Source organism: Piliocolobus tephrosceles, chromosome 13 (assembly GCF_002776525.5).
Source record: "Piliocolobus tephrosceles isolate RC106 chromosome 13, ASM277652v3, whole genome shotgun sequence".
NCBI lineage: Eukaryota > Metazoa > Chordata > Mammalia > Primates > Cercopithecidae > Piliocolobus > Piliocolobus tephrosceles.
Window position 1 is genome coordinate 29,272,767 of NC_045446.1, and position 11,430 is coordinate 29,284,196.

An 11,430-nucleotide genomic window follows, 5' to 3' on the forward strand; every position below is an offset into this window, starting at 1 on the left:
TTGGTAATTTTAAACTCTTTCTACTAGCGATTTTGTACATGTATTATAAAAATATGTATATTACTTTTGAATCGAGCAATATTATTCTAAAAACATATTAAGGTTCAGTAAACATCACACACACACACACACACACACACACACGTTGAGTGACTCTGACATCACCTCTATGGAAACACCCTCGTGTTGAGGACAGCCTCCATCACATGCTAGGTGGACTCGATCTGTCTGCAGTAGAAGTGAAAAGGAAGCCTCCCATGCTCACACCAGTCCTGTGGGAAATGGGAGCTGGGGATCTGGCCCAATCTTACATCCAGCCCACAGCACAAGTGTAGTGAATAGTCCCATCGGGGGACCTCTGAATGACACTGACAAAGATGAGAAAGCAGGAGGCAAAGTACCCTATGGTGTCCTTCAGAGAAGATCCTTCTGGCCCCTCGTCTGCCAGCCAGCTGATGCCCCAAAGTCTACCATCTGAGTATTTAAAGTCTTATCAGTCCCTTTTGCCTTGGGGTCAATGAGTTTAGATGATCTTTCCTCATCAGGATGTTTGACCCAGGGTCGTAGATGTGGGTGAGGGCATGAGAACTCTGAGCACTCAGAACAAAACAAGGGAAAACCCAGAAACACCCTTGGCTTGGACTTTAGCCCAAGTTACGCCTAAGTCTGACTTTCTCAGAAGTAACCAATGTCCTCTGTCCCAGTCCAGATGGAGCTGTACCAATGGTGGTTGTTGTCTGTCCAAGTCATTGCTTGCCCTTGTTCATGGATGGAAAACTTCCTCTATTCTCACCTAGTGTTGTGGGTCAGGGAACATCCAGCGTGGGATAGTCATGTCTCCACAGACAAACCAACAACAACATTTCCATTGCTTCACCCCACGGAGAAGCCACCCCTCATCCAGTCAACAGTACCTGCTCCATAAATCATCGCATTCAGCAGGTGCCTCTTGCTTTCTCCAGGATGCAGAGGAATGATGGCAATTCTACCAATTTCCCAGACATTTTTAACCTTTCTCAAGCTCGCCATTCTTTTTGTCTTCTTTTAATTTCTGTTTTTCTCCCACTTTTTCTCCCCTTCTCTTTTTCCCTGTCTCCCTCACTTTCTCATTTTGCATCCTCTCCTTATTTTCCCTTCATTCCTATCTCTTGCCCTGGTTCCCCTCCCAGCAGTCACATATATGACTGTTTTGGGGAGTTTTTTGGTTTAATTTCACTCTTTCTTCAACCCACCTTGGTCTTGCTGCAGCCTGCCACTTCCTCAGCCTGGGTTTGTCCCTTTTTCTTCCCCCACCCACAGAGTATCAGCTCCTGGTGGCCTGATTCAGACCTTTTATATTAGGTTGGTGCAAAAGTGATTGCAGCTTTTGTTTCCGTTCTCATCACACGCAATCAGGAAACTCACCTGCAGAGCAGAGCAGATGCTCAGGGGGCAGCCGTCAGGTCACCTCTCCCTTCCCTCTGGTAAGCAGTGGCAGGCTTTTCTGGTACCCAGTTGGAGAGAAAGGGAGAATGGCAGGGAGCTGTCCCATGGGATGGACTTAGAGGGCACAGGAAATGCTTTGCTATCTGGGGCAGAGCCTGGGTCTATGCCTGTACTGTGGATAGTTTCAGAAAGCTCCATCTCCAAGGGGAGAGAAGTAGAGAATAACTGAAGTGCCACCTATGTCATCAGACAGGCACTGGGAGAAGGGCTTTCTCAGAACATCTCACTCACTGCTGTGCTGGAGGAATGGCTATTGCCACTTAAAGAATCTGAGGATCAGAGAGGTTAAGCCATTTGCCCACACTCACACAGCCAGGAAGCAGATGGAACCTGGTCTCACACCAAAGCCCTATTCATTGCATTGCAATAAGGGCCTCTGTAGATGGAGGAAACCGACTAATCAATCATATGGCCTTTTTCTGTCTTAACCCTCTGAGAAAGTCACTTACTATCCAACGCCTTAACATTTGTTTCTCTCTTCCTGCCCTTTACTCATTTGCATCTTATTTCCTCTAGAAAAGTTTTTGCTGTATTGTCTTTCCCTCTGCCCTGTCCGGCCCCATGTGCTTCTCTCCCACATCTCAGTGGTGTCACCAGCATCTTGGGTAGGCTCCTGAATACCTCAGGATACAAGCTGTCTGGAGGCAGAGTTTTCCTTTTCTGTGGGATGATTATAGGAAACTGCACTTATGACTTCAATGTCTGCTGAAAGTTTAAAGAGACTCGAGAGGAGAAGAATCTCACCTGGCTGCAGCCTTCTTGAAGGTAGGCTAATATCTGCAGGTCAGATGAGGCTGAGCCACATTTCAGCAGGGAGAAAGCCCTCTGCAAGTGTGCCCAGTGACCCTGCTCCCCACCAATGAACTAGCCAGTGTACACACATACACGTGATTCTACCTGCAGTATCCCCTACGGATATGTTCTGCTTTTCTTGACAAAATAGGGCCTCTGCAATGTTAGAAACAACTTTAGCAAAAACAAAAATATTCACCTAGATCCCACTTCTTATTAAACGTTGTTATTTTTATTTGCGCATATTTCCTTTCAGTGTTGGATCGCAGGTGGGCCTGCTTTTTTTAGACTGTTACCATCTGGGTATACATGCCATTTTCTCCTCAGCTTTGTTCCTTAGCCTTACATTCTACAGTGCTCATTTTTTTCCAGCTTTACACTTATTTATTATTTACTGGACAAATTCAAAACTTTATTTTTAAATTTTACTTTAAGTTCTGGGATACATGTAGAGAAAGTGCAGGTTAGTTATGTAGGTACACATATGCCATGGTAGTTTGCTGCACCTATCAACCCGTCATATAATTTTTTTTTTCTCAGTTTTCTTTTTTTTTAATTTTACTTTAAGTTCTAGGGTACATGTGCACAACGTGCAGGTTTGTTACATATGTATACATGTGTCATGTTGGTGTGCAGCACCTATTAACTCATCATTTACATTAGATATATCCCCTAATGCTATCCCTCCCCCCCCCCACAATAGCCCCCGGTATGTGATGTTCCCCTTCCTGTGTCCAAGTGACTGTCATATAATTTTAAGCCCCGCATGCCTTAGGTATTTGTCCTGATGCTCCTCCTCCTCTCACCCCCCACCCTCCAACAGGCCTTGATGTGTGTTGTTCCCCTCCCTGTGTCCAGGTGTTCTCATTGTTCAACTCCCACTTATGAGTGAGAACATTTGGTGTTTGGTTTTCTGTTCTTGTGTTAGCTTGCTGAGGATGATGCCTTCCAGCTTCATCCATGTCCCTGCAAAGGATGTGATCTCATTCCTTTTCATGGCTTCATAGTATTCCATGGTGTATATGTACCACATTTTCTTTATCCAGTCTATCATTGATGGGCATTTGAGTTGGTTCCATGTCTTTGCTATCATAAATAGTGCTGCAATAAATATACATGTGCATGTGTCTTTATAGTAGAATATAATGCTCATTTTTAATGTAAATTCTGGAATTCTTATTTTAAAATTACATCTAGCATTCTATTGATTGGATGTAGCATAATTTATTAATATAGTTCCATGCTGGTGTGCGTTCAAGTCACTTCCTTGGATCACAGCGATATAAAACATTCTAATGGAAAATTTTACACATGTAGCTTTTTGCTTCTGTGGCATTATCCCTTCAGAAAACTGATCAAAAATTGGAATGGTTATAAACAGTTTGATTGCAATATGGAGTTAGTATCTAGAGTGGAGTCGCAGTGGCCAGTTTAAAACCCAGATTTGGTACTTCTAGCTGTGTGACCTTAGACAAACTACTTAATCTTTCCGCCTCAATTTTCTGAAATGTAAAACAAGGCTAATGTAATACCTAATTCAGAGAGTCATAGTGAGGACTTAATAAAATGATAAAATAAAATAGCACATATCCAGCATACTTTAGTTGGTGCTAATACTACTGCTGCTATGACTACTACTAACACTGTATTTCTATTCTTTTACCTTCAGCTGGCTCAACACCATGCGGCTGAAACCCAGAATGTTTCCTAGAGCCAAACGCAGCCTGATTTGCAATAATCCAACAGGTCAAATGATTTTAGAGCCACTTACGCCACTCACTCATCCCACCCATCCTAGCTCAGAAACTCTATTCTGAACTCAGTTCTTATATCATCCCTTCTAAGGTTTTCTAAAGACCTTTGTAGAATCCCAGCTTTTTAAATTTTGGAAACAACATCCCAGCTCTCACCAGGATATGAAAATATCCCTCACATTCTGCAGAAAATATAGTTACATCGGAGCAACAGACCACATAAAAGCAGTATGCTAGTAGATGGGATGTGAGGTTTTACCCTCACACTGTTATTCGTACCTTCATTTTTAGTTTTATTAAAACTAACCAATTTTGATTTCATGGTTTGTGTTAGAGTCTAAGGGTCCAATGAATAATGCCTTCCAAATATTTTTATTTGGTTCTGAACTCAGGAAGAGATATGGAAGGAATTATATAGGAATCAGATAGATGGAGATCAGAATCTGAGCTTCATGACCAGGAAAAGCTGAAGAAAAGAATACAGCTTAAATATGTAGCCACAGGGGAGTCCCTAATCCTGTCCCCTGAAATGAACTTGCAGCACACCTCATAAAATTTCTAGCTTTCCTCACTTGCCGCAGAGTGGATAGCAGCCCAGCATGGACCCTCACTGCAGGTGGCATATCTGAGAGGGAAAGGGAGGTGCCAGGTGGAAAATGTTCAGTTTATCTCCAAACTCACCACAGAGAGAATTTCCTCCTCCTTTTGTGGGGAGAAGGGAGCAAAGGATGGTCAGAGAGGCCAGGAGCGTTTGCAGCTGCAGTTCCTCAAAATGAGAATGTCAGGCCGGTGTACAACAGGTTTCTTTTGGGACCCAATATTTGATCTCGTGCTGACCTGCTGGATACGATGACAACAGGTTCATTCTCACCATTTGGACCTTTGGCGGTTTCTGGCAGCCATGGTTAGACCCATTGTCTTTCCCTCTCTCCTGGCTTTCCTCATAACACCTCTGGAATGGTATTGACCTACTACTTAACGTGGGGATGCAGGGATGTGACATTTTGCTTGAATCATGTTTTCACACCACTTTCTTGTCACTTTATAATTTCATCCACCACTTAATAGGATTATTTCAGCTGCCAAACACCCCTAAAAAATCTCAATTCGAATTGGCTTAATCAGGAAAGAAAGGTACTATTTCACACCACAAGAAGTAAGAAAAAACATAGTGTGTTATTATTGACAACTCTGTGATATTGGACCCAGGTGCTTTCTATTACTCTGTTCTGTCATATGCCTCTGGCTTCATCCTAAGACTGGTTCCCCCTGTGGTCCTAAGATAGATTCTGCAATTCCTGGCATCCCATCCAGGAACCACATCATCCGGAAGAAGGGAGAAAATTCCACCTCTTTTCTAAAGTTTTTTTTTTTTTTTTCTTAATGAAGAAATCTTTCATAAAATCCCTTTCACACTGTACTGACCACTGGTAAACCAATCTCTAAGCAAGGAGATAGAACTACCATTATGGGAGTTATGAATACATAGGGTGGATACCCTAACAAAACTGGAACCCTGATGAAAGGAAAAGGGGAGAACTGATGTTGGACAGGCAGACAGCAATATCTGTTTGCATCACTAGGCATTTGCTTCTGTGGTTATAATTGTAAAGAGCCGGTCTCCTTCTTTCTCTCTTTTCTCATCTCTGAACCTCAATTTCCTCATCTGCCTTCTGCACTTTGTAAGGCTGCTGTGATAATCAAGTAAGATAATGTGTATAAACTACAAAGTGCTGTGTAAACCTTGCATTTGAGGAACATGAGTTTCTCTACCACTGCCAAGGCATAACTCACTCCAGACACTAGTTGTTGTTTGCAAAGTTGGTGTAGTTCTTATAAGACTGGAAACCAGAAACATCCCATCACTAGGATGGGTTCTTCTGACCTCTATATATAACAAAAAATGTGAATTAAAATTTAAAGCATATTAGGTGAACATGAAAAAATGATTAAAACCATAAGGAGATACTATCTCACAACCATTAGGGTGTCTGCTGTCAAGAAAACCCTGAAACAAAGCAGAAAGTAATACCTGTTGGCGAGGATGTGGGGAAATTGGAACCCTGTGCATTGCTGGTGGGAATATGAAATGGTATAGTCACTATGGAAAACAGTATGGAGGGTCCCAAAAAATTAAAAATAGAGGTACCACATGATTTAAAAATTCCATTTCTGAGTATATTTATCTCCCAAAGGAACGAAAACAGAATCTCAAAAAGATATTTGTATATCCATGTTCATAACAGCACTATCCATAGTAGCCAAAAGGTGGAAGTGCCCATCAATGGATGAATGGATAAACGAAATTTGTGTTGTAAACAAAATATATACACACACACACACAATGGAATATTAGCCTTAAAAAGGAAGGAAATTCTGACACAGGCTGCAACATGGGTGGATTTTGAGGACAACATGCTAAAGGAAATAAGTCAATCCAAAAAGACAAATACTGCAAGATTCTATTTACGTGAGGTATCTAGAGTAGTCAAATTCATCGGAACAGAAAGTAGAATGGTGGTTTCCAGGGGACGGGGAAGGAGGAAATGAGGCGTTGTTGTTTAATGGACATAGAGTTGAAGTTTTGCAAGACTAAAAACTTCTGGAGATTGCTTGTACAACAATGTGGACACACGTAACGCTACTGAACTGTACTCTTAAAATGCTTAAGATGGTAAATTCTGTGTCATGTTTTTACCACAATAATTTCTTTGTAATGAAATAAAATTTTAAAAGTTTGATAACATGCAGTACTGGATAGTAAGTAGGGAAATAAGCATTCATATCCACCCCACAAACACATAATGACACTTTAAATGGGCTTTCTTTTGTGGATAGTGGTTTGGCAATATCTCTCAAAATTAAAGGTAGAGGAAGGAGGAAAATCAGAGGAATGTTATCAAAGAGGAAGTCCACAGGGCTTAAAAGAAGGGCTGTCAAATAATAGGAGCAGCCAGGACTTCATGAACAGCACTGAAATCAGTGTCCAGAGACTGCCCAGCCTCTGCCCAGCAGGTGCCATTTGCAGCCAGCATTAGGAAGTTTAAAGCAAACTATCCCTTACCAGTGAAGCAAACACTGAATCTTTCCAGTACTGAGGGTCTGTATTATCTCTCCTTCTCATGACCATCAGGTAAAAGCCTCCTACCTATCATGTGCTGATCATCTTCATAGGACTGCATTTACGCATGCCCTCAGATGTTGCTAAGCCATCTCTTTGACATCCATATTAATCAGGGTAGGCTAGCTAACAAACAGACTCAACATTTTAGGTGTTAATGTAGTAGGAGAATTTTATTTCTTTCTCATACGCGGTTCAATGCAGGTGCTCTTGGTCAAGCAGCTCTCTTGAGCTGTTTTTCTCCAAGCAGTGAGACTCTGGGATTCAGCCTTCCTTCATCTGGTGGGTTTGCCTTGCCTAAGTCCTCCTCAGAGTCTTCCATTGGAACCTGTAGATTCAACCAGACAATGAGAGAGAGAGAGAGACCATGAAAGATTGCATGGGCCATTTTAGGGGCTAGGCTTGGAAGTAGAGTAGTACATTATTACCACCTATATCCCACTGGAAAGACCCAGTCACATGGCAGCACTTGTAGTCTTCTCGTGTGATCATGAAGAAAATGAGATAATAAGAACACATAATGTGTCCACCATAGTACCTTATATGGATGGACAACCCTCTTTATAACAGCCTGAACACATAAGCCCTTGAAACGGAAGGAATCTTTGGATACCTGGAGGAACATGGTGATGAGTTCAACATCCCTCTGTCTCACAGTCATACTTTGTTGGGCTTATAAAAACCGTCTTGAGATGCTCCCAGCCCATCACCAACTGCCACTTGTGTTTCATTCATTTTATAATCATAGAAAAAATGAAGAACTCATTTCCACTTGGACGAAACCAACTTTTCTCCTCTTCCACCCACCAGAATTTTATTACGGAGACCACATTTCCCAACAATTACAAAGAACCCCTCAAACATACTACAATGAGTAGAGGAATGTGAAACAGATCCCTGCATCTGCTTAGTCCTCTCCATGGAGGAATTCCCCGCAAGTCAACCTATCCAAATTCTACCTACTAGTTGGACCACATCCCAAGACATAAGTAGCACTTATTTCTTCTTTACTTCCTTTCTTTCTTCTTATTTTTTTTCTTTTTGACAGAGTCTTACTTACCCAGGCTGGAGTACAGCCTCAGACTTCTGGCCCCATGTGACTCTCCCACCTCAACATCCTGAGTAGCTGGGACTACAGTTGAATGCTACTATACCTAGCTAAATTTTTAATTTTTTTGTAGCGGCAGGGTCTTGCTGTGTTGCGCAGTCTGGTGTCAAACTCCTGGGCTCAAGCAATCCTTCAACCTTAGCCTCTCGAAGTGCTGGGAGTACAAGACATGAGCCACAGTTCCCACCCTCAAGACATAAGTATCATTTCTTCACTGCTCCAGCCCAGAGAGATCCCATCCTTTTCTGCCTTACTTAACACTGATTGTTTTTGTTACCATGATTTGGCATTTGGTTATCATTTGTATTGAATTCCACATCTTAATGCAACACATATCTCCTAAGCACACTTTGTTCCAAGCTAGGGGATTCAAAATGATAAAGAGAAACAGCCTCCCTGGAATATGCCATCCCGTGAAGGAGGCAGATGAGTGTGCTGTACAGCTGGACGTTTTAGTGCCATCAGGTGTACACAAAGCATCTTGGAGACTCAGGAGGGCAGAGAGTCCTTCTGAATGAGAGGATGGGTTAGTGCCTTTGAGTCTGGACTTTGAAGAGTGTATAAGACCTTAACAGTATAGTTTGGGCAGAGCATTCCAGGTGAAGACAAGAATGAGAGAAGACACCAAGGTAGGACTGTGAGGGGAAATTTCAAGACAAGTAAGTTATCCTGTATGGCTGGAGATAAAGCTGGAAAGATGAGTGTATCCATTGGGATTCTTCGAGCTGCAAGTAACAAAAGTATGTCTTGACCAGGCTTAGGCAATAAGGAAATGTATTTTACACACTGGAGTGCAGAAGCAGGGGCTTTTCAGAGCAGTTCGGTCAGGGTTCCTGGTCTGTTTCTTGGTTCTTCTCTCAGTTCTCCTTTGACTTCATGGTGGCCATCCTTGTGGTTGCAAGCTGGCTGTCAGCTGCACCTGGGGCAAAAAGTGTTTGCACTGAAAAGCAGAGAGGGAAAAAGAAAATAGTTTATCGTTCCCAGCAGCCCCAAGCAAACTTCTCCTCAGATCCCATGGACTTGAAGTAGCTTAGGACTGCCCATTCCTGAACCCATCACTGACTAGAGACCTACCATGAATGGTACAAACAAACTGCATGAGCGAAATGCAAGATCAGGCATCATCTGTGGTGATTCCTGTAAAAAGCTTGGACTAGACTGTGGAAAGCCTTGAATCCCAGACTCAAGAATCTTTGTGAAAAATAAAAGGCATGGGGGGACGTGGGTGGGGCATTGATTGTTTTTCAGGAGAGAAGTAAACAGAATTGAGTTCAAGGAATAATTCTTTGGATGCCTTGATGAGAAACGACCAACTATAGGAGAATGGATGTGGAAGAACCACGTACCCCCTCCCTTACTGGCTTCTTCTCATCAAAAGTGGCTCCCAGGGAAGGAGCTGCGACACTCACTTACACCAACTCTAAATGGCTGCCAGTGGGAATGGAAAGGAGGGTGTTGATGGAAGAAACAGTCCCAGACAGTACTGACAGGGTGATTGTGGAGGGGGAAAGGAAAATTTTAAATAATTCCAAAGTTACAAATTTTGATGACTTAAATGTGCAATGCCATGAATACGAATATGGTCATCTAGAGGAGTGAGTGAGGTGGTTTTGAATCCATAAATCAGATGCATGACTAATAGTCATGGTAATAAATATAAAATTATGCTGATAGTAGAGGAATAATCATAATGGAAAATAAAAACCAGAACAGTTAGTATGTGCCAGGGACATAATAGATACTTAGTAAACATGTGTTGCTCTGAGGTATGTGTGTGTATTTGTATACTTATATACATGGAAGATACACATTTACTCCTTACAACAATCCTATTAACTGAGGCACAGAGTGACAAAAGTGAGCTATCCAAAGTCATCCAACTGCTAAGTAGTTAAGTTAGAATAAAACTCAGGCATCTGACTCAGGATACCATTCTTTTAGTCTTTATGATAAGAGCTAACATTCACAAAGCACCTACTAAGGACAGTACTTTGTATACCTTCTCTTTAATCCTTAAGGGTCATCTCTATAAAGTGTATAGCATTCCCCCTGTTTAAGAGAGGAGGATTCTGAGGCACAGAGAGGATAAGAGACTTGCCCAGAGTCACAGGTAAGTGGCAGAGCTGGGATTCACATTGCAGAAGGCATAGCTCAAAACACATACTCCACGATGCCATGAAAAATATAAATGCCCCCTAGGACCTCAGGATCTGTTATCACTCATCTCATCAATGAAATGTTAAACTGCCAGCACTTGAAGACCAAAGCTTACACATTTTGGGTACGCTGTTGATGAGTATGGGACCTAGCACATAGATGCCTGGAACTGATACAATTTCTAAGCCTCTTGGAATCTCTGCATATAAGGAAAAACTGAAACTAGAGTGGGAGGTTCCTGCCCAACTGAAGCATGAAACTTTGAGGAGGTAGCAGGGCCAGGTGGTTAAGGGGCCAAGCTTAAGAACAGACATTCTGAGTCCAAATTGTAGCCTAGCAACTCATTGCTGGGGAGCCTTAGGCAAACAGCTTAACCTCTTGGAACCTTTATTTCCCCAGCTGTAAAATAGAGATAATACCAGCAACAGCTCATCTCAAATAAGATGAAGAAAGTAAAGCATTGGGCTCATTGCCTAGAAGTCAGCAAAAGCTTATTACATGGTAGCTGTGTTGCTGTTATTGTTGTTGCTGTTGTTGTTGTTGTTGTAATTTCTATAAAAGAGTATGGAAGACAAACAACCCAAGTGCCACAATAAAAATATTCTGTTGTTTATATTTCATGATGCTCCCATTCCTCAAAACCTTCACACAGCAGCTGCCTCAGCCTTCAAGTTTCTTGGCAGGACTCTTCACATCAGATTAAGAAAAGCCAGCTGCTATTCCTGGACCACAGGAGGAAGGGAGAACAGAGGTGAGGAAAGCCTGTCCACCCAAGGCCCTTTTCCTAGGCCCTTTGCAGCTCCCAGAAGCCCCAGATCCACCACGTGCCCAGCCCCCCAGACACTGGCCCTGGCACTGCCTGAGACAGCACTCTCTGCCCAGTCACCTGGTTTGCATTTCAGAGAGTGACCAGTAGCTATTGGCTGCTGCAGGTTCCGACTGTTAATACCATGACCAAGAAGCAGTGGAGTTGTGAGCTCAGTGCTGGCACAGGACAATTGCTTCCCTTTCCC